At 40.5% G+C, this 24,819-nt stretch overlaps 1 protein-coding gene and 1 pseudogene across 1 annotated transcript in view; one reads left to right on the forward strand and one right to left on the reverse strand.

Annotated features, from left to right (window-relative positions):
* PDE6D (phosphodiesterase 6D) overlaps positions 1-24,819 on the reverse strand; it is a 61,215-nt gene that overhangs the window by 11,631 nt on the left and 24,765 nt on the right. The window lies entirely within an intron of this gene.
* LOC109574858 (phosphoglycerate mutase 1 pseudogene) lies at positions 21,997-23,331 on the forward strand (annotated as a pseudogene).

Raw genomic sequence — 24,819 nt, forward strand, 5'->3', positions numbered from 1 at the left:
GGAACCAGGCACCCAAAAGGAGATGCACTCTCACATGTAAAATAAAAGCATCTTAAAAAGAAGCTTCAGAACAAAAGCAATAGTTTGTAATGTATCAGGCTTTACGAAAGTTAACAGAGGAAATAAACTAAGAGAAACTATGGAAGAATGAGACGTTTGGTTCAACGTGACAGTTGCATAAGTCCTCTGATGTTTTAAAGAACAGACATGGTCTGGTATGAATTAGATGCAGTCCAATGTAGGAGCTGGGGACAGTCCTGAGGTACAGAAGGCAGTGGAGGTGCAGAGGTGGTAGTGGAGTGGGAAGGGAGCGTGTGGGGGTTGGAAGAAACCAGTTAGATGAGTGGTTGTGGTAGTGGTTTAGTTGCTAGGTCGTGTCCAACTCCTGCGATCCCGTGGACTGTAGCCTGCCAGGCTCCTCTGTCCATGGGATTCTCCAGGCAAGAATACTGGACATGAACAGGGTACTAGGTAAATTTCTCCTAGAGATGTCAGTTCAGGAACTGGGATACAAAGACTTAAAATACTTCATAACAATCATCTATAGAAGCATTTTGGAAGAGTACATTGAGTCTTGTGGGTCTTAATTAGTTTTAAATGGAAATAGTAAACATTAATTTTTGATTAATTACTGAATAAGATGAACATTCATTATTATACTGTATATATAATATACATTGTATTAACAACATTAATATGCTGAACAGAACAGACTCACTGGACATGCCAGTATCTCACTGGCCAGTTAAGGGAGGGAAAAATGAGGGACATTAAGGCAAGGCAAGGTAATAGAGAGGGAATGAGGAAGGCAAAGAGGGGAAAGAGGAAAGAAACACAGAACACACAAGAACAGGAAAAGGGACTCGAGGGAGAGAGCTAAAGAAGGAAAAAAAAAGCCCATATAAACTCAGAACCAAGAGATAGGGTGAGGACAGAAGGGAACAGAGAGGAAGAGGTTCGGCAAGTTGAGAGGTCAGTTCTAGTTTTTTCTACTTTAATATTGCACCATAGAGCGTTTTGGTTAATGACTTTCACAGAATGGTTTGAAATTGATGGGTGGAGAAGGAAACAGCAATCCAACCATTAAGCCCCTCTGAATTGGCTGATTCATAGTTTTCTGGAATTTATTATCCAAACTGTGGTTACCAGTGGCGAGAGGGTATGTTGAGGGGCAATACAGGAGTACATGAAGAGGAAGTACAAACTATTAGCTATAAAATAAGCTACAAGGATATATTGAACAACATGGGGAATACAGCCATATTTTATAGTAACTATAAATGGAGTATAGCTTCCCTGGTGGCTCAGATGGTAAAGAACCTGCCTGCAATGCAGGAGACCTGGGTCAAGAAGGTCCCCTGGAGACAGGAATGGCTACCACTCCAGTATTCTTGCCTGGAGAATCCCACGGACAGAGGAGCCTGGTGGGCTACCGTCCACGGGGTTGGTTGCAAAGAGCTGGACACGAGTCAGCAACTAACACTTTCATAAATGGAGTATAACCTTTAAAAATTGTGAATTACAATATATTATACATCTGCAACTTATCTAATATTGTCCAGTAACTATATTAAAAAAAAAAAACAACAACTGTGGTATTTTCAAGAATGAAAGAGTTGCTTACTGGGAGGTACACTTAAGTGAGTTGGTTCATACAAGAGCTTAAAAAGTGCCTGGGCATTTAGTTAGCCATGTGTTAGCTATTATTATTATCACTATTATTGCTTATCATTTCCAACCTGGCCTCCTTGCTTCCAGTCTCCTTTTTATAAATTTATTTTTTGCCACACAGAGTCTTCATTGCTTTGTGTGGGCTTTCTTTACTTGCGGTGAATGGGAACTACTCTTCATTGTGGTGCTCGGGCTTTTCATTGCAGTGGTTTCTCTTGTTGCACAGCACAGGCTCTAGGTGCAAGGGCTTCAGCAGCTGTGGCACATGGGCTTAGGTGCCCCAGAACATGTGGAATCTTCCCAGATCAGGGATTGAACCCGTGTCCCCTGCACTGGCAGGCAGATTCTTAACCACTGGACCACCAGGGAAGTTCTGTTTCCATTCTTGCCTCCTCCTCAAACCCATTCTCACAGATGGAAGTGGTTTTTTAGAACTGTAAATCAGATGTCAATCCCCATTTTTTCCTTTGCACTTAGGAAAAAAAAAAGTCCTTTGTGTAGTTTCCAGGGTCCCCCAGTTGCTATGTTCTGCTCACACAGTCTCTTCTCCCTGCTTTTGTCCTGACTCTTCACACCCTCAGGTCCTGGCTTCAGTGCCACCTCCTCAAAGACACCTGGGACCACTCAGTTTCCAGCAGTTTCTAAAATCAGATCTGCCTGACTCCTGGGTCAAGGTTTCTTCTTGCCCCAAGGCCAACACCTGGCCACAGCTGGCTTCCCAGAAGCAGAGGATTTGTGGTACCTTCATCTCCCCTGAAAAAAAGGCTAAATACCCCTCCACCTTTGTGTGTTGCTCTCTTGGTAAAAAACCTTCAATGGATCCTCCCAGACTGATGCAGGGCTCCCCATATATCTGATTTCAAACTATCATTCATTCAATAAAAGCTTACTGACAACCTACTGTGTGCCGAAGACTGACATCAAAGTCACATGTGAAAAAAATCTAGGCAATGTTGTTTCATAAAAAGTGACAGGTGACCCACTCCAGTATTCTTGCCTGGAAAAGTCCATGGACAGAGGAGCCTGGTGGGCTGCAGTCCATGGGGTTACATGATTGACCATGTGTGTATCAGGGTGGAGGGAGACGTGTTGGTAGCAATAAACTGGTAGAACTAAAAAAAAAAAAAGTGACAGGTGGAGGGAAATAATAGTTCTAAATTAATATTATTTTATTAAAATTATGATCTTAAATATGTATGCAAAAATATTTCATCCACATCCCTTTTTAAAATATTTTTTCATTGGAAAGATAAGAAATTGCCTTATACTCAGGGTCACCATATATTTAGGCATTATTCTGATAATTTTGTGGGTTTTCTTTACTTAAAACCAAAAAATTTACTCACTTCCTTAAAGATAATTCATACTCAAGCTGGATAATCTGCAATGATACTGAGATAATTCTCTAATGATATTAACTGCAACCCTGATACCAATCTAAGGATGGAAGATACATAAGATTTCAATTCACAGCAATTCACCAAGAAGGGAATTGGCTTATCAAGTGTTATTCTATTCTAGCCCTTTTTTAAAAAAAAAAAACCTTAAATTTTAGTTTTAGACTTACAGAAAAGCTGTAAGATAGTAGAGTTCTCATATACCCAACACCAGTTTCCCTTTATATAAACATCTTGTGTTTGCTGCAACTTATGAACCAACACTGATACATTAACATTAATTAAAGTCCTGGGTTCAATCCCTGGATTGGGAAGATTCACTGGAGAAGGGAAAGGCTACCCACTCCAGTATTCTGGCCTGGAGAATTCCACAGACCGTATAGTCCATGGGGTCGCAGAGTCAGACATGACTGAGCGACTTTCACTTCACTTCATAGTTTCTTCAGATTTCCTTAGTTTTTATGCAATGTCCTTTTTCTGTCCCAGGATCCCATTCAGGAATCCACATTACATTTAGTTGTCGTGTCTCCTGAAGTTCTTTTTTTTTAAACAATAACTTTTATTTATTTATTTTGGTTGTGCCACTATGTAGCATGCAGGATCTTAGTTCCCCATCCAGGGATTGAACTGGTGTCCCCTGCATTGGGAACACCGAGTCTTAACCACTGGACCACCAGGGAAGTCCCTTGAAACTCTTCTTGGCTGTGAGAATTTCTCAGACCTTCCTTGTTTTTGGTGACCTTGACAGTGTTGAGAACTGGTTAGGTATTTCCTGGATGTCCATCAACTGGGGTTTGTCTGATGTTTTTTCTTATGATTAGACTGGAGTTGTGGGTTTTGAGGAGGAAGACCACTGAAGTAAAGGGCCATTTCCATCATATCATGTCAAGGGTACATAATGTCAACATGACTTATCACTGTTGATGCTGACCTCAATTGCCTGGCTGAGGTAGTATTTGTTAGCCTTCTCCATTGTACACAATCATTTCCCCTTCTTTCCATATTGTACTCTTAGAAATAAGTCACTGTATGCAGCATGAATTAAGGGGTGGGGAGTTATACTCCATGTCCCAGTGGGAAGAATAACTAGATGAATTATCTGGAACTCTGCAATGGAGATTTGTCTTTTTTCCTATTTATTTTAAAATCAAATTATTTATTTATATCAGTTCAGTTGGTTTTATTATCAAATAACTGTGCTCTGATACCTAAATGATCTATCTACATGAAAATATTTCAACACTAAGCAATTTGTTTAAAAATATTTAAGACGGGATTTCCTTGGTGGTCCAGTGGCTAAGACTCAGCTGTCTCAATGAAGAGGGCCTGTGTTCCATCCCTGGTCAAGGACTAGATCCCACACGCTGCAACTAAGAGTTTGCATGCCTCAGCTAAGACTTGGCTCAGCCAAATAAATAATACAAGTAAGTAAATATTTAAAAAAAAATATTTAAGATGTTCACCTGTTAAGTCTCAGGGATTCATTTGGATTGTAGAGGGGAAGACAGACACCACAGGGTATATTAGTATACAGTAACAAGGAAAAGCTGAGACAGAGGAAAACAAAATTGGTTTGGAGCAGAACACCTGGATGAGAGTCCAATTTCTACCATATAATATTTGTGTGATCTTACATTAAGTCATTTATCCTGCCCAAGTTTTAGTTTGTCAACTACTGATAATACTTTAACCCTTAAGGTTACTGCAGGATTATATGAAATACCTATAAAAATGGTTTATAAACTGATAAACTTGATACAGGGCTTCCCAGAAGGCACCATGATAAAGAATCCACATGCCAATGCAGGAGACACAAGAGATGTGGGTTCAGTCTCTGGGTCGGGAAGAACCCCTGGAGTAGGAAATGATAACCTGCTCCAGTATTCTTGCCCGGAAAACTGCATGGACAGAGGAGCCTGGGGGGCCACAGTCCATGGGGGTCACAAAGAGTCAGACAAGACTGAGCACACACACAAACTTGATACAAAAGTATGACATTATTATATCATAATTATTCAGGACTGGAAAAAGAAAAAAAAAGGAAGCAACGTCTTCTGAGCTATTTCACATTCTCTAATAAAAGCACATTATCTTAAAATGCTATATAATCTTCAACAAGGGAAAAATTACAAGTTAGTTATATGAATTAATGTTTGATTTTGGTTTATCCACTCAAAACCTTATAATTCCTAGAAAATCTCTTGCTGTCCTTTTTGTTGCTCATATATTAATCAGCATTTCTTTTCCCACCTTCATCTGTTTAAATGTACATATGTGTGCTTAGTTGCTCAGTTGTGTCTCTTTGTGACCTCAAGGACTATAGCCCACCAGGCTCCTCTGTCCATGGAATTTTCCAGGCAAGAATACTGGAGCAGGTTGCCATTTCCTACTCCAGGGTATCTTCCTGACCCAGGGATCGAGCCCAGGGATCATCTCTTGGGTCTCCTGCATTGGCAGGTGGATTCTTTACCACTGTGCTACCTGGGAAGCCCGTTTAAGAGTATCAGTTCAGTTCAGTTCAGTCGCTCAGTCGTGTCCGACTCTTTGAGACCCCATGAATTGCAGCACGCCAGGCCTCCCTGTCCATCACCAACTCCCGGAGTGCACTCAGACTCACATCCATCGAGTCAGTGATGCCATCCAGCCATCTCATCCTCTGTCGTCCCCTTCTCCTCCTGCCCCCAATCCCTCCCAGCATCAGAGTCTTTTCCAATGAGTCAACTCTTCGCATGAGGTGGCCAAAGTACTGGAGTTTCAGCTTTAGCATCATTCCTTCCAAAGAAATCCCAGGGCTTATCTCCTTCAGAATGGACTGGTTGGATCGCCTTGCAGTCCAAGGGACTCTCAAGACTCTTCTCCAACACCGCAGTTCAAAAGAATCAATTCTTCGGCGCTCCGCTTTCTTCACAGTCCAACTCTCACATCCATACATGATCACTGGAAAAACCATAGCCTTGACTAGACGGACCTTTGTTGGCAAAGTAATGTCTCTGCTTTTCAATATGCTGTCTAGGCTGGTTATAACTTTCCTTCCAAGGAGTAAGCGTCTTTTAATTTCATGGCTGCAGTCACCATCTGCAGTGATTTTGGAGCCCCCCAAAATAAAGTCTGCCACTGTTTCCACTGTTTCCCCATCTATTTCCCATGAAGTGATGGGACCGGATGCCATGATCTTCGTTTTCTGAATGTTGAGTTTTAAGCCAACTTTTTAAGTCTCCTCTTTCACCTTCATCAAGAGGCTTTTGAGTTCCTCTTCACTTTCTGCCATAAGGGTGGTGTCATCTGCATATCTGAGGTTATTGATATTTCTCCCGGCAATCTTGATTCCAGCTTGTGCTTCTTCCAGCCCAGCGTTTCTCATGATGTACTCTGCATATAAGTTAAATAAGCAGGGTGACAATATACAGCCTTGACGTACTCCTTTTCCTATTTGGAAACAGTCTGTTGTTCCAACTGTTGCTTCCTGACCTGCATACAAATTTCTCAAGAGGCAGGTCAGGTGGTCTGGTACTCCAATCTCTTTCAGAATTTTCCACAGTTTATTGTGATCCACACAGTCAAAGGCTTTGGCATAGTCAATAAAGCAGAAATAGATGTTTTTCTGGAACTCTCTTGCTTTTTCAATGATCCAGCGGATGTTGGCAATTTGATTTCTGGTTCCTCTGCCTTTTCTAAAACCAGCTTGAACAAGTGAAGTTCACTGTTCATGTATTGCTGAAGCCTGGCTTGGAGAATTCTGAGCATTACTTTACTAGCGTGTGAGATGAGTGCAATTGTGCGGTAGTTTGAGCATTCTCTGGCATTGCCTTTCTTTGGATTGGAATGAAAACTGACCTTTTCCAGTCCTGTGGCCACGGCTGAGTTTTCCAAATTTGCTGGCATATTGAGTGCAGCACTTCACAGCATCATCTTTCAGGATTTGAAATAGCTCCACTGGAATTCCACCACCTCCACTAGCTTTGTTCGTAGTGATGCTTTCTAAGGCCCACTTGACTTCACATTCTAGGATGTCTGGCTCTAGATAAGTGATCACACCATCGTGATTATCTGGGTCATGAAGATCTTTTTTGTACAGTTCTTCTGTGTATTCTTGCCAACTCTTCTTAATATCTAATGCTTCTGTTAGGTCCATACCGTTTCTGTCCTTTATCGAGCCCATCTTTGCATGAAATGTTCCCTTGGTATCTCTAATTTTCTTGAAGAGATCTCTAGTCTTTCCCATTCTGTTGTTTTCCTCTATTTCTTTGCATTGATCGCTGAAGAAGGCTTTATCTCTTCTTGCTATTCTTTGGAACTCTGCATTCAGATGCTTATATCTTTCTTTTTCTCCTTTGCTTTTTGCTTCTCTTCTTTTCACAGCTATTTGTAAGGCCTCCTCAGACAGCCATTTTGCTTTTTTGCATTTCTTTTCCATGGGGATGGTCTTCATCCCTGTCTCCTGTACAATGTCACGAACCTCAGTCCATAGTTCATCAGGCACTCTATCAGATCTAGTCCCTTAAATCTATTTCTCACTTCCACTGTGTAATCATAAGGGATTTGATTTAGGTCATACCTGAATGGTCTAGTGGTTTTCCCTACTTTCTTCAATTTAAGTCTGAATTTGGCAATAAGGAGTTCCTGATCTGAGCCACAGTCAGCTCCCGGTCTTGTTTTTGTTGACTATATAGAGCTTCTCCATCTTTGGCTGCAAAGAATATAATCAATCTGATTTTGGTGTTGACCATCTGGTGATGTCCATGTGTAGAGTCTTCTCTTGTGTTGTTGGAAGAGGGTGTTTGCTATGACCAGTGAATTTTCTTGGCAAAACTCTATCAGTCTTTGCCCTACTTCATTCCGTATTCCAAGGCCAAATTTGCCTGTTACTCCAGGTGCTTCTTGACTTCCTACTTTTGCATTCCAGTCCCCTATAATGAAAAGGACATCTTTTTTGGGTGTTAGTTCTAAAAGGTCTTGTAGGTCTTCATAGAACCGTTCAACTTCAGCTTATTCAGCATTACTGGTTGGGGCAGTAACTGGATTGGATTACTGCGATATTGAATGGTTTGCCTTGGAAATGAACAGAGACCATTCTGTCGTTTTTGAGATTGCATCCAAGTACTGCATTTCGAACTCTTCTGTTGACCATAATGGCTACTCCATTTCTTCTGAGGGATTCCTGCCTACAGTAGTAGATATAATGGTTATCTGAGTTAAATTCACCCATTCCAGTCCATTTTAGTTCGCTGATTCCTAGAACGTCGACGTTCACTCTTGCCATCTCTTGTTTGACCACTTCCAATTTGCCTTGATTCACGGACCTGACATTCCAGGTTCCTATGCAATATTGCTCTTTACAGCATCGGACCTTGCTTCTATCACCAGTCACATCCACAACTGGGTATTGTTTTTGCTTTGGCTCCATCCCTTCATTCTTTCTGGAGTTATTTCTCCACTGATCTTCAGTAGCATATTGGGTACCTACTGACTTGGGGAGTTCCTCTTTCAGTATCCTATCATTTTGCCTTTTCATACTGTTCATGGGGTTCTCAAGGCAAGAATACTGAAGTGGTTTGCCATTCCCTTCTCCAGTGGACCACATTCTGTCAGACTTCTCCACCATGACCTGCCTGTCTTGGGTGGCCCCACGGATATGGCTTAGTTTCATTGAGTTAGACAAAGCTGTGGTCCTAGTGTGATTAGATTGACTAGTTTTCTGTGAGTATGGTTTCAGTGTGTCTGCCCTGATGCCCTCTTGCAACACCTACTGTCTTTCTTGGGTTTCTCTTACCTTGGACGTGGGGTATCTCTTCACGGCTGCTCCAGCAACGCGTAGCCGCTGCTCCTTACCTTAGACAAGGGGTATCTCCTCGTTTAAGAGTATAGGTGAGACCTAAACCTACTTTATTGGAGAAGGAAATGGCAACCCACTCCAGTATTCTTGTCTAGAGAATCCCGTGGCCAGAGGAGCCTGGTGGGCTGCTGTCCATAGGGTTGCATAGAGTCGGACATGACTGATGTGACTTAGCATGCATGCATGCGTTGGAGAAGGAAATGGCAACCCACTCCAGTATTCTTGCCTGGAGAATCCCAGGGACAGAGAAGCCTGGTTGGCTGCTGTCCATAGGGTCGCACAGAGTCGGACACGACTAAAGTGACTTTTAGCAGCAGCAGCAAACCTTGTAAATACATATATCCTAAATATTAGGTAGATAGAAAGCAGAAATTGTATTTAGGGGTTTTAATACTTTAACCTAAAAAAAAAATAAAGGCAGGGATGGCTCTCTTAGTTTTTCCATTTGAACTGAAACCTAACTTTTATTAATAACTCCTTCTGGTTTTCTGTTTGATTCACATTTTACACTGAGAGGGCTTCCCTAGTGGCTCAGACAGTAAAAAATCTGCCTGCAATGCAGGAGACCTGGGTTTGATTCCTGGGTCGGGAAGATCCCCCGGAAAAGGGAATGGCAACCCACTGCAGTGTTCTTGCCTGGAAAATTTCATGGACAGAGCCTGGTAGGCTACAGTCTATTGGATCTCAAAGAGTCGAACACACCTGAGCAACTAACACTTTGATTTTTCACTTTACACTGATATGTATTAACTAAAATTAAAAATTAGGTGATTTTTTTGAGAAAAGTCACTAGAAAATGATTTTTTCTTCTACTGTACTTGTTAAAGCTAGTTCTCTTGAGGTATTTTTTCTCCTGTATATTATTGATACAATAGTATGCCAACTAATTTCTCTCCTTCAATCTGCAGTCCATTGTTTTCTTATAGTGTGGTTTGATGATCTTGTTAAAAACACTGTTCCCAAGGCCTCATCTCAGTCTTAATCAGAATCTCTTCAGGTGAGGCCTAGCGATGCTCATTTTTAAAAAGCAATTCTTATGTGCAATAAAGTTGAAGTACCATTTGTGTAGCCTTTACAATCTATGACTAGAGTTATACTTCTAAAGTACAAGGTGGATCATATCATTACTTCTTCAAAAAATTTTTTCAAAAGATTTTCACTGGTCCTAATTTTTTAGCTTGGTATTTAAAGTTCTTTACATTGTGCCCCAGCATCTCTCTTTCTGCTCAGTCTCCTTTCTGCTTCATATCCCTTTTGATCCCTTCCTGTACCCCATTCTTATCTAGGCACAGTGAGTATACTATGGCCCATACACCTCCAGGGGCCTCCCAGATGGCACTAGTGGTAAAGAACCCGCTTGCCAATACAAGGGACATAAGAGATGCAGGTTCGATCCCTGGGTCTGGAAGATCCTCTGGAGGAGGGCATGGCAATCCACTTCAGTATTCTTACCTAGAGAACCCTATGGACAGAGAAGCCTGCCAGGCTATGGTCCATAGGGTTGCAAAGAGTCAGACACAAATGAAGCAATCTAGCCTGCATGCACACGCACCTCTGTGCTCTCTGGTCAGCTTGGGTACTTGTCTGAAGTCTCTCATGAGAGGAGCCAGAAAGATCAAGAGAGTTGAGCTGCTTTTTGGGAACCAATCAAGTGTTATGATCACCACAAGGCCACACCAGACAAGCTGACAAAAGGAGACGGGAAGAAACCGGTCTTTAGCTCAGAGGACCCTTGTGGAGGCAATCATGACAGAGAAGCAGAGTAACAAAGACACAGTAATTATCATTGGCAGAGGCCGGCTATAATTGTCCCAGATGTACCAAATGTAGAGCAAAGGCCCCCAGTCATCCCAAGAAAATCTCCCTAAAATATATCAAGTGTGACTAGTCTTTACTTCCATTACTGAGAGAAGGAAACACTCTTTGTGGCTTAAACACTCATTTATGCCATTTTCATATAATGCCATAAATGCTATAGAGCAAAACTTGTACCAAAGAACAGCAGTTTCTCATCATGTGATGAGACTAAGAAAAAGGCCATAAAGCAGAGCTGCTCAGTATCCTAACCAAAGCTGCACAGGCAAGAGGCAGCAGCCCAGGATTTGGAATGATGGTCAGACTCTGAAGCTTAAAATTCTTCCACTATTCTCACTGCCTCTCCATGACAGGGAGTAAATTTCTTTTCCTTTCCTTCAAAGATTAAAATCCACTCTTCTATTACAATTTTTAAAACTACCATGGTTTTTTCTTAATGGGAGTTCCAAAAAACTTATTTTTAAAAAGACCCAGAAAAACTCTTAAGTCTTCAGCACTTCTAGACACACCAAACTGCTCAAGCCAATGGCAATTCCAGTTTCAGTCACTGGCTTCTACTCTAGGTGAAGCTGATTGCTCAGGAAACTGATTCACAGGTAGAACAGAGCTTTTAATTCTTTCAACCATTAATTCAGGTTTCCCTTATTTTTAGCTTATTCGTCCACATCCTGAGTTTTACTGTCTTTGGATGATGCAATTAAGGATGACTATTAGGCAATGGAAGAACAAATACAAGTTTTTAACAATGGATGAAAAGAAATATTTTGTATTCAGGGGAGAGAATGAGTCAAGAAATGTGGAGTATAAATGTACTTATTTACAAAACAGAGTCACAAGTGCAGAAAACAAACTTATGGTTAACAAGGGGGAAAAGAGGGGGGTGGAGGGATAAATCAGGAGACCCAGATTGACACACACACACTGCTATATATAAAATACACAACTAGTAAGGACCTATTGTATAGCACAGGGAACTCTATACTCAGTACTCTGTAATGGCCTACATGAGAAGAGAATCTAAAAAAGAGTGGAGAGGGAGTTTCCTCATTGCCTAGTGGTTAGGATTCCAGGCTTGCCCAGCTGTGGCCCGGGTTCAATTCCTGATTGGGGAACCGAGATCCCAAAAGCTGTGAGATGTGGCAAAAAAAAAAAAAAAAAAAACCTAAAATAAAAAAATAAAAAGGAATGGCTATATGACTATATGTAACTGATTCACTTTGTTGTACAGCAGAAACTACTACAACATTGCAAATCAACTATACTCCACTTAAAAAAAAAAAAAAAAAGAACTTCCACTCAGTAAACTTTAAATATTCCATATTATCTGTTTCACTTTTAGAAACTGTTGGTTCTTTTTTATTCTCGACTCATGTAAGAGATTTACAAATTAAAGATTATTTCCCTTTAAAAAAAAAAAGAAAGAAACGTTAAGTAAGGCACACTTACTTTGAGGCTATCAGCCCACTGTGGCTCCCTTTGCTTGGCAAAGCAATAAAGCTATCCTTTTCTACTTTACCTCATTCTCCCAAAAAAAGCTGAGTAAGGAGAAATAAAGATATTTATGTAAAACAAGCTATGATTCACACTTACTGGGTAAACACTAGAAACATTCCCTTTAAAGTCATAAGTAGGGCAGAGACATCTTCTAGCACCACTATTATTTACTGTATTCTGGAGGTACTAGACATCACAATTATAAGAGAAAGAAATAGGAAATATAAAAATTGGAAAAGAGAAAATAAAATAATCATTATGTGCCAGTGATGGTTATTTATCTGGAAAACTGAAAAGAATCAAAAGAAAAGTTACTGTAAATAACAATAAAAGTAAGGCTGCTCGGCTCAAGCTCTATCAGAAAAAAACTCTAAATGCTAAAAGAAATATTAAATAAATGGAAAAGCATACCCTAATTTTGGATGGAAAAAATTAATGCCATAGATTCATCCATAAATTTAATGCAATTCAGATAAATGTAAACTATAGGATTTTTTAAAAACCCGAAAACTGATCTTAAAATTCATATGGAAAGTACGAGAATCATCAGTAAAATCCTGAAGAATAACAAGAAAAAAGTAACAAGAAATATATCCTTACAGATATTAAAACTTATAAAGTTATAACAACTAAAATAGTGTTGAATATGACTAGACAGATCAATGGAAGACAAAAAAATCACATGGAATTCAGTACATATTAAAATTCTTAAAGAGTATTTTTAAAGAGATGGGAAAATTCTTAAAGAGATGGGAATACCAGACCACCTGACCTGCCTCCTGAGAAATCTGTATGCAGGTCAAGAAGCAACAGTTATAACTGGACATGGAACAGACTGGTTCCAAATTGGGAAAGGAGTATGTCAAGGCTATATACTGTCGCCCTGTTTATTTAACTTATATGCTGAGTACATCATGAGAAATGCTGGGCTGGATGAAGCACAAGCTGGAATCAAGATTGGCGGGAGAAATATCAATAACCCCAGATATGCAGATGACACCACACTTAGGGCAGAAAGTGAAGAAGAACTAAAGAACCTCTTGATAAAAGTGAAAGAGAGTGAAAAAGTTGGCTTAAAACTCAACATTCAGAAAACGAAGATCATGGCATCTGGTCCCATCACTTCATGGCAAATAGATGGGGAAACAATGGAAACAGTGACAGACTTTATTATGGGGGGCTCCAAAATCACTGCAGATGGTGACTGCGGCCATAATATTAAAAGATGCTTGCTCCTTGGAAGAAAAGCTATGATAAACCTAGACAGCATATTAAAAAGCAGAGACATTACTTTGCCAACAAAGGTTTGTTTAGTCAAAACTATGGTTTTTCCATTAGTCATGTTTGGATGTGAGAGTTGGACTATAAAGACAGCTGAGCGCCAAAGAATTGATGCTTTTAAACTGTGGTGTTGGAGAAGACTCTTGAGAGTCCCTTGGACTGCAAGGAGATCCAACCAGGCCATCCTAAAGGAAATCAGTTCAGAATATTCATTGGAAGGACTGATGTTGAAGCTGAAACTCCAATACTTTGGCCACCTGATACAAAGAGCTGACTCATTTGAAAAGACCCTGATGTTGGGAAAGACTGAAGGCAGGAGGAGAAGGCGACAACAAAGGATGAAATGGTTGGATGGCATCACTGACTTGATGGACATGAGTTTGCACAAACTCCAAGAGTTGGTGATGGACAGGGAAGCCTGGCGTGCTACAGTCCATGGGGTCACAAAGAGTCGGACATGACTGAGTGACTGAACTGAACTGAGTGTATTAACAGAAACATTTAAAATCAGTGGCAAAAAAAGATGGGACTATTGAATAAATAGTGTTAGGACAAAAGGGTGGTCATATAGAAAAAATTAAATCTCTACTTCACTCCTTCTATTAAAATGTACTTCAGACAGATCAAAGTTAAAAAAGAAAGAAAGGAAGGAAGGAGAAAAATACAAAGGGAAATATGGGGATCTTTTTTATAATGTAGGATTGGGAAAGGTGTGATATGATGAAAAATCCAGAAGCCTTTACATAAGTCTCTTCCTTCTCTGACCAAAACTGCAAACTGCCAGAAATCCTCATTTCTTCTGTCATTGTCTTATCCCTCCCATTTAGATCTTCTAGAGGCTTTTCTTTTAATACATAATGTATTCCTCCATCTGATTTTTTTAAAGAAAACACAGTTCAGCTTTTAAACTGCAAAAGTTTTAGTTTTCACTGTATAACCTTTTATACTATTTGAAAACATTTTAATCTGTATATTATTTAAAAACAAAAGCACAAATAACTTCAATAAGAATCACTTCCTAATTCTTCACCAAAGAAGAGGCCTAATTTTTCATACCCTAGGTCACCTGAATTTCTTTCTCTGGAAGCTTTTCTCAGTAGTGAAGACTTGGCCCCGGCTCCCTCACTGCTCTAATATATGGTAACTTCTGCGGATAGAGAGGATTCCAGGAGGATCTATTGAATTTGATCAGATTAACCTTTGCAGCAGCTTCTGCCCCGGTCAGTTCTGGAGTCACTGGCTTCATAATGGCAGTGGTGTGCAGGCTACTTTAAAAAGAGGGGCAGAATAATCGCGTTACATGTGTGTATCTCCTGGCTAAGACAGACACTATAATCCACCATCTCTGAACGAATCAAGATTTAAAAATGAGCCTCTGCTTGCCAAATGGCTCTCCTGAATGCTTATTTTTGTCTTCCTCTGTCTGATTTTCTAGTACTTGCTCCTCATTATTCCTTTTATTCTGAACATTCACAGGCTTTTAGCAGCTGTTTTGTGTACTAGTTACAAATTTTCCCTAATTTGGTTTATGTACTTACTGAGGGCAGAGGTATTCCCACTCATTGAGTTGATAGCAAAAAATGGAAATCTTTGGCTATCATGGCTTTTGCATCACATCAATCAGTAACTTTCCAGTGTGCCAAAAGTAATTAGCAAAAAAAAAAAAAAATTGGGGGGTGGGGTGGGGTAATAGGGCTAAGTAGAATGAACAAGATTTTGCTTCCAAATTATTAAGTCTAGGGTACTCTGTATAAGGACAGTCAACATTAGTTTTCATAGAGTATGTTTTCTTAGAAAGGATTTTTCTTTTAGGATAATGCCTGAATTAAGGCTTTAAAATGGACTAATTTCTTAATTAGTATTTTATTCTTATTCTACTTTGTACTTTTTTTCATGACACATATTCTTCCCTGGTGGCTCAGCTGGTGAAGAATCCACCTGCAATGCAGGAGACCTGGGTTTGATCCCTAGGTTGGGAACATACCCTGGAGAAGAGAAAGGCTACCCACTCCAGTATTCTGGCCTGGAGAATTCCATCTGAGTGACTTTCACTTCACTATTAACAGGTATCTTAAAGTTATTGTACAGTTCTTGTTTACTCCGGACTTGGAATCCTAATCAATTTCTAGACATAATCCTTTTCTTCCATTTTAATTATAGTTTAGAATTATAAACTTTCGAAAATGTAGTCTCTTACAGATGCTACCAAAATCAAAACAGGGGCACATTCCTAAACTATGCCAGAGAAAACAAAAATCACTAGCTTTATTAGCTTGAAATTTGACGGAAGACAAAGGGATCATTTTTAAATGGACTATTATTATTATAAATAGAGTATTTTTTATATTTTCATACTATTTTTAGAGATTTGCTAGTTTGTAAAAATAAATGTCTGCCTGTTGGTCATTTGAATGCACACATTTAACTAGAATGAGGTACCATATTTAAGATCCTGTGATATTCCTTCGTGTAACAGGAGAGAGAGATTGAGAGAGAAAAGAGGGAGAGAAGAGACAAAGATATAGATAGATATGAAGAGGGGGAAGGAGGGAAGGAGCGGGGAGAAGGGGGAGAGAAAAATGGGAGAGAGGGAGTGAGAGGGGGAGAGTGCCCCTGCTTTTTTTATGCAGGTGAATTTAATGTTAGCAGTTTAGAACAGTTGTGTAAAAATGAAGCGTGGTTTTTGTTTGGGTTTTGGTTTTGTTTTTTTGGTAAATTACATGGTTTAAATTGCTCTGTAGGAGCTTTAAAAGTACCAAATAAGTTATCTCATAAATGGAGAAAATTTTCTGTAAATTAATGTTTAAAGCCCTAATTTGAGATTAACTAGCAAATCTCTAAAAGCAAATTTCTGTTTACTGTGATTTCTTCAGGCAGGGCACATCCATGGTAAGTCTTTATTGTGATAGGAAAAAATGCCAGTCATGTTAGTTAACAGCTTCTGAAGATTATACCCCAGTTAGATACAATCATATTTCAGATCTGAACCCCCTAAAAAGCCAGAACTTAATTTGTCACATCACTGTAATGTATCTTTCCCTACCACACAAGGCCTCTCTCTTAGAAAAAGATATCTTTGATGTCTTCATAAAGTGACATTTTTTTTCCTTTTTTTCCCCTAAGCCTAAGAACCTGAAGTGCATCATTATCACATCAATGGCACCTTATAATAAGCTTATGCTTGGCTTCCCTGGTGGCTCAGATGGTAAAGACTCTGCCTGCAGTGTGGGAGACCTGGGTTCTGTCCCTGGGTTGGGAAGATCTCCTGGAGAAGGGAATGGCAACTCACTCCAGTATTCTGGCCTGGAGAATCCCAGGGACAGAGGAGCCTGGTGGGCTATAGTTCATGGGGTTGCAAAGAATCATACATGACTAAGTGACCAATACTTTCATTTTCTTTCAATATGACCTCAAGCAAGTGCCAAGACCAAATTATCTGCATGAGAAACAACGTCCGGGGCAGCCCTAAGTTTACTCAACCAAGGTAACCTGAAATTCTCGGCTGTTCTAGCGTTTGCTGGCAGAGGTGGCCGCTGTCAATTTGCCCTTGTCACATTATTTTCCTTTGTCTCAGCCACAGGGGAGGGCAACAGGGTTTGCTTCTAACTTGTAACAACAGCAGAGGTTATGGATTCCCTCTGCTGCCCTGACAAACCTGACTCCTTGCTCCTCGCCTGGAAACAGGGTAAAGCTGAAGAAAGATGTATTGTTACCAAACAGGACAAGAAATCTGCTATTCTATGAAATGTTTGGTTGGCTACTTGGGGAACATGGAAAAGTCTGTCAGAGGAAGGAAAAAAAGGAAATTGTGTAGAGCTGGCTTTGACCAGAATGTCCACTAGCTTCCTTGATATCCTCGGTTTCTTTACTCCACTTCTTATTTCTTTTAATACACACTGTGGAGTCTGACTGTAAATAAGATAGCTGAAAAGCAGCTACTTCCATGACTGTTTTGCATGGTTATTCACCAAGTGGACTCTCAGGGTAATCCTAGAAGGTATGTGACCCAGGAAAAACAGTGGTTAATAGTACTGTACCAATGTCCCTTTCCCGGTTTTGATAATGTAGTATAGCTATGTAAGATGTTATCATTGAGGGACATTAGATAAAAGGTACATGAAGACTCACTTTCTATTTTCACAACTTCTTGTGGCCTAAAATTATTCCAAAATGGAATTTGAAAATTAAAAAATAGACACCCATGTGTATATTACACTAGTATTAGTTTCTAAGACATTTAAGACTCTATGAGCATGCTCAGTCGTGTCTGACTCTTTGCAACCCCATGGACTGTAGTCCACCAGGTTCCTCTGTCCATGGGATTTCCCAGGCAATAATACTGGAGTGGGTTGCCATTTCCTTCTCCAGCAGACCTTCTCAACCCAAGGATCGAACCCGGGTCTCCTGTATTGCAGGCAAATTTACTGTCTGAGCCACCAGGGAAGCCCTGCTTCGTTCTATACCATATGCTAAATTCCAAATTATTGAAGAAAAATGGTTAATTATCTCATATTGTTTACTATAATACACTGCAATTGACCTCAATAATTACATATAAAGAAAATAGAGATGAATATGTAACCTAAGGATAAAGAATGCCTCTCTAAAAAGAAATGCAAAAGAAAAAAAAAACATAAAAGAATAAAGTGTGTACAAATTCCAGAATAAAACCCAAGTGGTTTCAGCAGGAGGGGGAGAGCACTAGACAGAGTGCTCTGGGGACAGAGATTGAAACAGACTAGGTTTTTCAAACTGTTTTAAGTTTTTACAAGAAGAATGTATCTCTATTACTTAATTTAAGAAGTATCTCAAAAGTCAAACCATAGAACACTTTATACCTCAAAATCATCATAAACAAAGTTAAGTCAAATGAAAAACTAGAAAAATATGACAGGCAAAGGGACAATGTCTTTACCACAGAAGGAGCACTTACATGAGAAAAAGACAAAATGGCTCAAAAGAACAGTAGGCAAAAACATGCAGGAAATCCAAGTTTTCACCTGTCACACTCCCCCAGCCCAGCCTGGCCCTCACAGGAGGAGAGAGAGAAAGAGCTGCCTCCCTGGGACCCCGAGGGAGAGGTGCCTCCTTGAGGGAGGACCAGGTTTCAGGGAAGGGGAGGGCTCCAGGAAGTGCTCCTGGAGGGAGGAGACCATGTTTAGAGCAGAAAAGGGTTTTCTGATGGGGTGGTGTTGGGGAGAATTGGGTGGAGTAAAAGGCAAGAGGGTGAGACCACCAGAATGGACTGGTGCCTGGAGGAGCCTGCGCTTTGGGAGGGTACAGGAAGTTTATGGAGTCATTTATAGCCTGTTCTCAAGGTTTCCAACTTTTGACAAAATTATTTTGGTACTAAACTTGCCCAAAGGGCTTTGTTTCTTTGGGCATTGACCTTCCTGACCTCTCTTGACCTTCCTTTCCAGTCAGTCACCAAGTTCTGCTATTTTCTTCCATTAAAATGCAGTTTCACCTTTTTTCCCCTCTATCCAATCTGCACACTACTGGCAGACTATTGTTTCTAAAATATCACTTGGATCTTGTCTCCTCCCTGCTCATAAACCTCTCAGAGCTTTCTGCTGTCACTGGGTCAAGCATAGACACACCACGAGCAGTCTCCGGTTCCCTTCAAAAACACCTGCTCCAGCCAAACTGGTTCCATCACAGACCTGTCCTTGTATGTGCCACCATCCCCCCAAAGCCTTTTTTATGTTTTTCCTAAGTCTGATTTCACACTCAAAAGACCCTTTCCTTTTTACTTCTCCATGGTCTAGCATTCTTTCACATTCAGTTTCATCCCCTCTTCTCCCATGAGTATACAATGTGCTTAAAGCACAAGAGTGGAGTCTCACAGCCCCAGTGATAATCACGGCACCATTATTTAATAGTTTTGTGACCTTGGGGTCACTTTCTTTAGGTTTGCATGCTAAGTTGCTTCAGTCATGTCCAACTCTTTGTGGCCCCATGGACTGTAGCCCACCAGTGTTCTCTGTCCATGTGATTTTCCAGGCAAGAATACTGGAGTGGGCTGCCATTTCCTTCTCCAGAGGATCTTCCTGACCCAGGGATTGAACCCAGGTCTCCTTCATTGCAGACAGATTCTTTACCGTCAGAGCCACAGGGGAAGCGGCTTCCTTAAGGCTTAGTTTGCCTCAACTCCAAAATGTAATAAATATTTGTACGATTCTTGTCAAGATTCAATGAGAACTATGTATGTAAAACTAACACAGTGCCTGGAGCACAGGAGATCAGTAGTAATGCCCGGAAGTTCACTAGACAGTACTCATTATTACTGTCCAAAATACATTTCTTTTCTCTGAGTATAAAGTTTTTCTTATGATTTGGTGCTTGTGTGCACTGCTATTTTCTCTCTTACATTTAGATTTTTATACTCATTAACACTGGACGTAAAGCCCTGTGTTAGATGCTTTATGTACACAAAACGACATGTTAGGTACTGTTACTTCCATCACTTCACTTTCTGGATGGGAAAAAGTTTGGAGATATTAAAAACCGAACCTAATATTAAACAGCTGGAAGGAAGAAGCAGGTGATTTTCTTTTGATTGATCTATTTTTAAGGTTGAAAACTGTCTACGATTTCCATGAATGATCGCTGGACAGTCCTAATGAGTCAGGTCTGATCTTCCCTCATCGGGAGATTCCTCCCAAGGAGAACTGAGCACTGTCACCAGATCTGGCTTCAGCTTCGCTCCCCAAACAGCCAGAGCCTGCGCTTTCCTCCAGCGACTGCTCTGACCCTTTGACTTTAAGAAAGAAAGCACACGAGAAGCCCCATGTTTTGTTATAAGAAGAGAGGAAGATCATTTCTGGCATGAGAAATCATGCCATAAGTCATCAGAACAAAAACCAGGTTTCCATCAACAAGAAGCACCCTGTCTTCCCTGTCTTTCTGAGGAGAAAGAGAGGCTCTTAATAGAAAGAACCAAGCCTTCTGAGTACAGAAGAGGCCAACCTTTCCCAAAGGCAACATAAAAGAGTGTAAGTCTTAAAGAGTCAGAAAGACAAAACCCTAAAGGACAAAAGAAGGACAGACCCCACAACTGTGTATTATTTATTCTGATCTATTACATGAGAGTGCCAGTACATACAACTAGATTTGTTTGGTAAGAACTGAACGAACATAAAAATGAACCACTGTATTAACTGACATGGTAATTATGTTTACAAACTGATTGCCAGTAGAATCATCACACATTAGGCCTCTTCAGGAGCCTATAGTTTCCAGACCATGAGAAAGCACTGCCTCTGAGTGAAACCTGCAAATTTTATCTTGCTAACTCTCAAACTGTTTTGCCTGATAAAGGTGAAAGAACTTCTTTAAAACAAGCAAACAAAAGAAACCAACAGCCATAAAACAAGTTCATCTACTTAAGAAATAAATATGTCTCCCCCGCTCTACTGTCTCTTAACTACCAAGGGTACTTTAGAGGTCAGAAGGAATAGATATACATTCCTATCAGTAGGGGAGCTGCCCACTGCCAGCCTCTGGACAGACACCCTGGGCATGGATTCTCTAAGGCTCAGTGTCAGTAACTTCCTGAGTTGGGAGACTGAGATTGGTGGATGACCAACAGGAGTTTTAAGGTCTCTCCCTTCATTTACCCACTTATCAACAGAGGGTCTTTACTTGTGGAAAGAGGGCAAAGAACTTTTTTCTTTACAATGCTTCTCTCCTACATGTCAGAAGAGAATTATGAGGACTGGAGGGATTAAGATAATGATATTTCCCAAACTGCTTTACAAATTCAACTTAATAAAATCCCAGCTGGCTTTTTTTGGGCTGAAATTGACAAAATGATCCTAAAATTCATATGGAAATCAAGAGACTCAGAGAATTCAAACAGCCTTGAGAGAGAAACAAAGTTGGCCAAATCACACTTTCTGATTTCAAAACTTGCTATAAAGCTACAGTAATCAGATGGTGTGGTACTGGCATAAGGACAGACATATAGATCAATGGAAGAACTGAGAGTCCATAAATAAACCTCACATTTATGGTCACTTGATGTCTGACAAGGCTGCCAAGACAATTCAATGGGAGAAAGAACAGTTTTTTCAACAGATGGTGCAGGGACAATGGGCTATCTACATGCAAAAAGATAAAGCTGGACCCCCAACATTCACATCATACATAAAAATTAACTTAAAGTGGATCATAGCTCCACATGTAAGAGCTAAAATTACAAAACTCTTAGGAGCAATACAGGAATAACTCTTTGTGACCTTGGGTTAGTTAAAACCCTTCTTAGATATGACAGACTAGAAAAACATGATGACAAAAGAAAAAAAAGAAATAAACTGGATTTCATCAAAGTTAAAAACTCTTATGCTCCAAAGGACACCATTAAGAAAATGGAAAAACAACTCACATAGTGGGAGAAAATATTTGCAGATCACGGATCTGAGGAGCAAACTGTATCCAGAATATATAAAAAACTCTTACAACTCAATAAGACAAATAACCCAATTAAAAAATGGTCTGGCCACATCCCGAACCGCAGCCATGGCTGCCTACAAGCTGGTGCTGATCCGGCACGGTGAGAGCACATGGAACCTGGAGAACTGTTTCAGCGGCTGGTACGACACGACCTGAGCCCAGCCAGGCACGAGGAGGTGAAGCGAGGCGGGCAGGCGCTGAGAGATGCTGGCTATGAGTTTGACATCTGCTTCACCTCAGTGCAGAAGAGAGCAATCTGGACCCTCTGGACAGTGCTGGATGCCACTGACCAAATGTGGCTGCCAGTGGTGAGGACTTGGCACCTTAATGAGCGACACTACTGGGGTCTGACTGGCCTCAATAAGGCAGAAACTGCTGCCAAGCATGGTGAGGCCCAGGTAAAGCTCTGGAGGTGCTCCTATCATGTCCGGCCACCTCCATGGAGCCTGACCATCCCTTCTACAGCAACATCAGTAAGGATCACAGGTATGCAGACATCACTGAAGACCAGCTGCCCTCCTGTGAGAGTCTGAAGGACACAATTGCCAGAGCTCTGCCCTTTTGGAATGAAGAAATTGTCCCCCAGATCAAGGAGGGGAAACGGGTACTAACTGCAGCCCATGGCAACAGCCTTAGGGGCATCGTCAAGCATCTGGAGGGTCTCTCTGAAGAGGCTATCATGGAGCTGAACCTGCCAACTGCCATTCCCATGGTCTATGAATTGGACAAGAACTTGAAGCCCATCAAGCCCATGCAGTTCCTGGGGGATGAGGAGACTGTGCGTAAAGCCATGGAGGCTGTGGCTGCCCAGGGCAAGGCCAAGAAGTGAGGGCAAGCAGCAGATTACTTTCCCAAGGATTAACTTCCTCCCCTGCCCTGGCCTACCCTATTCCTCTGCACCTCTCCCTGGCACATGTCCCACTGATGACATCTGTAGGCATCGTAAGTTGTACCTGCAGGTGGGGACCAGCGGCTCCCAATTCCACATTAGCCATTTTATCTCTTGCACCCACTCCCTTCATACAGTCTAGTCAGAATGGCACGTCTGGGGCATGGTCCTCAGTCCAAGCTGAGGGAAGACTTATCCAAGTGTTGAGAGGTCATCACTGGGGGGTTTGATGGTGGTTTATTACTAAGGAGCTGCTTGAGTAGGGAACAGGGAGAAAACCATGCTGAGGTGTGACCAATGAGAAGTAAGAGCCTGTTCGTGTCCCCAGAGGCCAGCTGGGCACTGTTGTTAGGTGACTTGGGGCTCTAATCATTCCAGTGGAAGATGAATGTAACCTGCATGGTGACTCAATCAAATATTCCTCCCTGACTCTAAAAGGCTGGATCAATCCTGAATGTTTTTGTGTTACATTTACTTTAAAAAAAAAAAAACATAAATATATATATATATATATATATATATAAATACAAAAAAACAAACAAAACAAAACCCTTCTGGGGTTTTTAGTGGAGGTTGAAATATTCCCACATGTGGTCATCAGCAAATAAGTCATTCCTTACACTATCATGGGATAAGCTCCTGACGTCTAAGGTGTAGGAGTTCATCCTGCTGTGTTTTAGAATCCCTCCCCTGCCTTACTGTTTTGTGGCAGCGGAATGCCTCTTGATCATGTCCAAGTGTGTCTCTCACTGTGCCTGACTTCTGAATCATGTTCCAGTTGCTTGGCCCAGCACTTGGGCCCAGTATTCATTTGAGCATAACTGTACTAAAAATGTCTTTTTTCCAGATCAGTATAAAGGAGTGATGTGCAACAAAAAAATAAATAAAAAATGGTCAAGAATCTGAATAGACATTTCTCCAAAGAAGATACAGAAATGGTCAAAAGCATATGAAAAGATACTCAACATCATTAGTCACCAGGGAAATGCAGATTAAAACCACACTGAGATATTACTTTACATCCTCTAGGAGGAGTATTCATAGGAAGACATGTGTTCAAAACCATGTAGAGAAACTAGAACCCTCATACACTGCTGGTGGAAATGTAAAATGGAGCAACTTTTCAAAGAGTCTGACAGTTACTCAGAAGGTTAAACAGAGTTACCTTATAGCCCAGCTATTCTGCTCCTAGGTATATGTCCAAGAGAAATGAGAACACATGTTCACACAAAAACTTGTACATGAATGTTGATAGCAATATTAGTCTTAATAACTAAAAAAAAAAAAAGTGAAGACAACCCAAATGTTCAACTGATGAATGGATAAATAAAATGTGGTACATCCACACTATGAACTATTATCTGGAATTGAAATGGAATTAGACACTAATATACGCTATAGCATGGATGAACCTTGAAAACATTAAGTGAAAGAAATCAGTCACAAAAGCCCCCAAATTCCTTGATTCCATTTATATGAAATATCCAGAATAGTGAAATCTATAGAGGCAGAAGGTAGATTAGTGGTTTCCTACAGCTGGGATGGGAGGGTAGAGGAAATGAAGAATGACTGCTAGAGGAAACAGGGTTTCTTTTAAAAAGGTGATGAAATGTTCCCAAAGTGACTGATGATGGCTACATAACATTGTGAATAGAATAAAACCCACTGAACTGTACATTATAAATAGGTGAACTATATCTCAATGAAGCTGTTAAATGTGTATTTTAAGAAGAATTATAGGTAAATAAATTTATATTAAAAAAAATCACCACACTAAAAAAAATAAATAAAAAGAATTACAGGGATATCAAGAAAAAGGCTTCAACATTAATGAAAAGGTCAGGAAATATTTCAAAAACAAAAATCCACAAAAGAATCAGAAAAACACTTGGTAAGTATGTGAAAAGGAAAGCTGTAGGACTGGAAATTAAAAACATCCTTAGTCTGGATCTATTCTGAAAAACAAATTTTTAAAAAACACACTG

Source organism: Bos indicus, chromosome 2 (genome assembly GCF_029378745.1).
Source record: "Bos indicus isolate NIAB-ARS_2022 breed Sahiwal x Tharparkar chromosome 2, NIAB-ARS_B.indTharparkar_mat_pri_1.0, whole genome shotgun sequence".
In the NCBI taxonomy this organism is placed as follows: Eukaryota; Metazoa; Chordata; class Mammalia; order Artiodactyla; family Bovidae; genus Bos; species Bos indicus.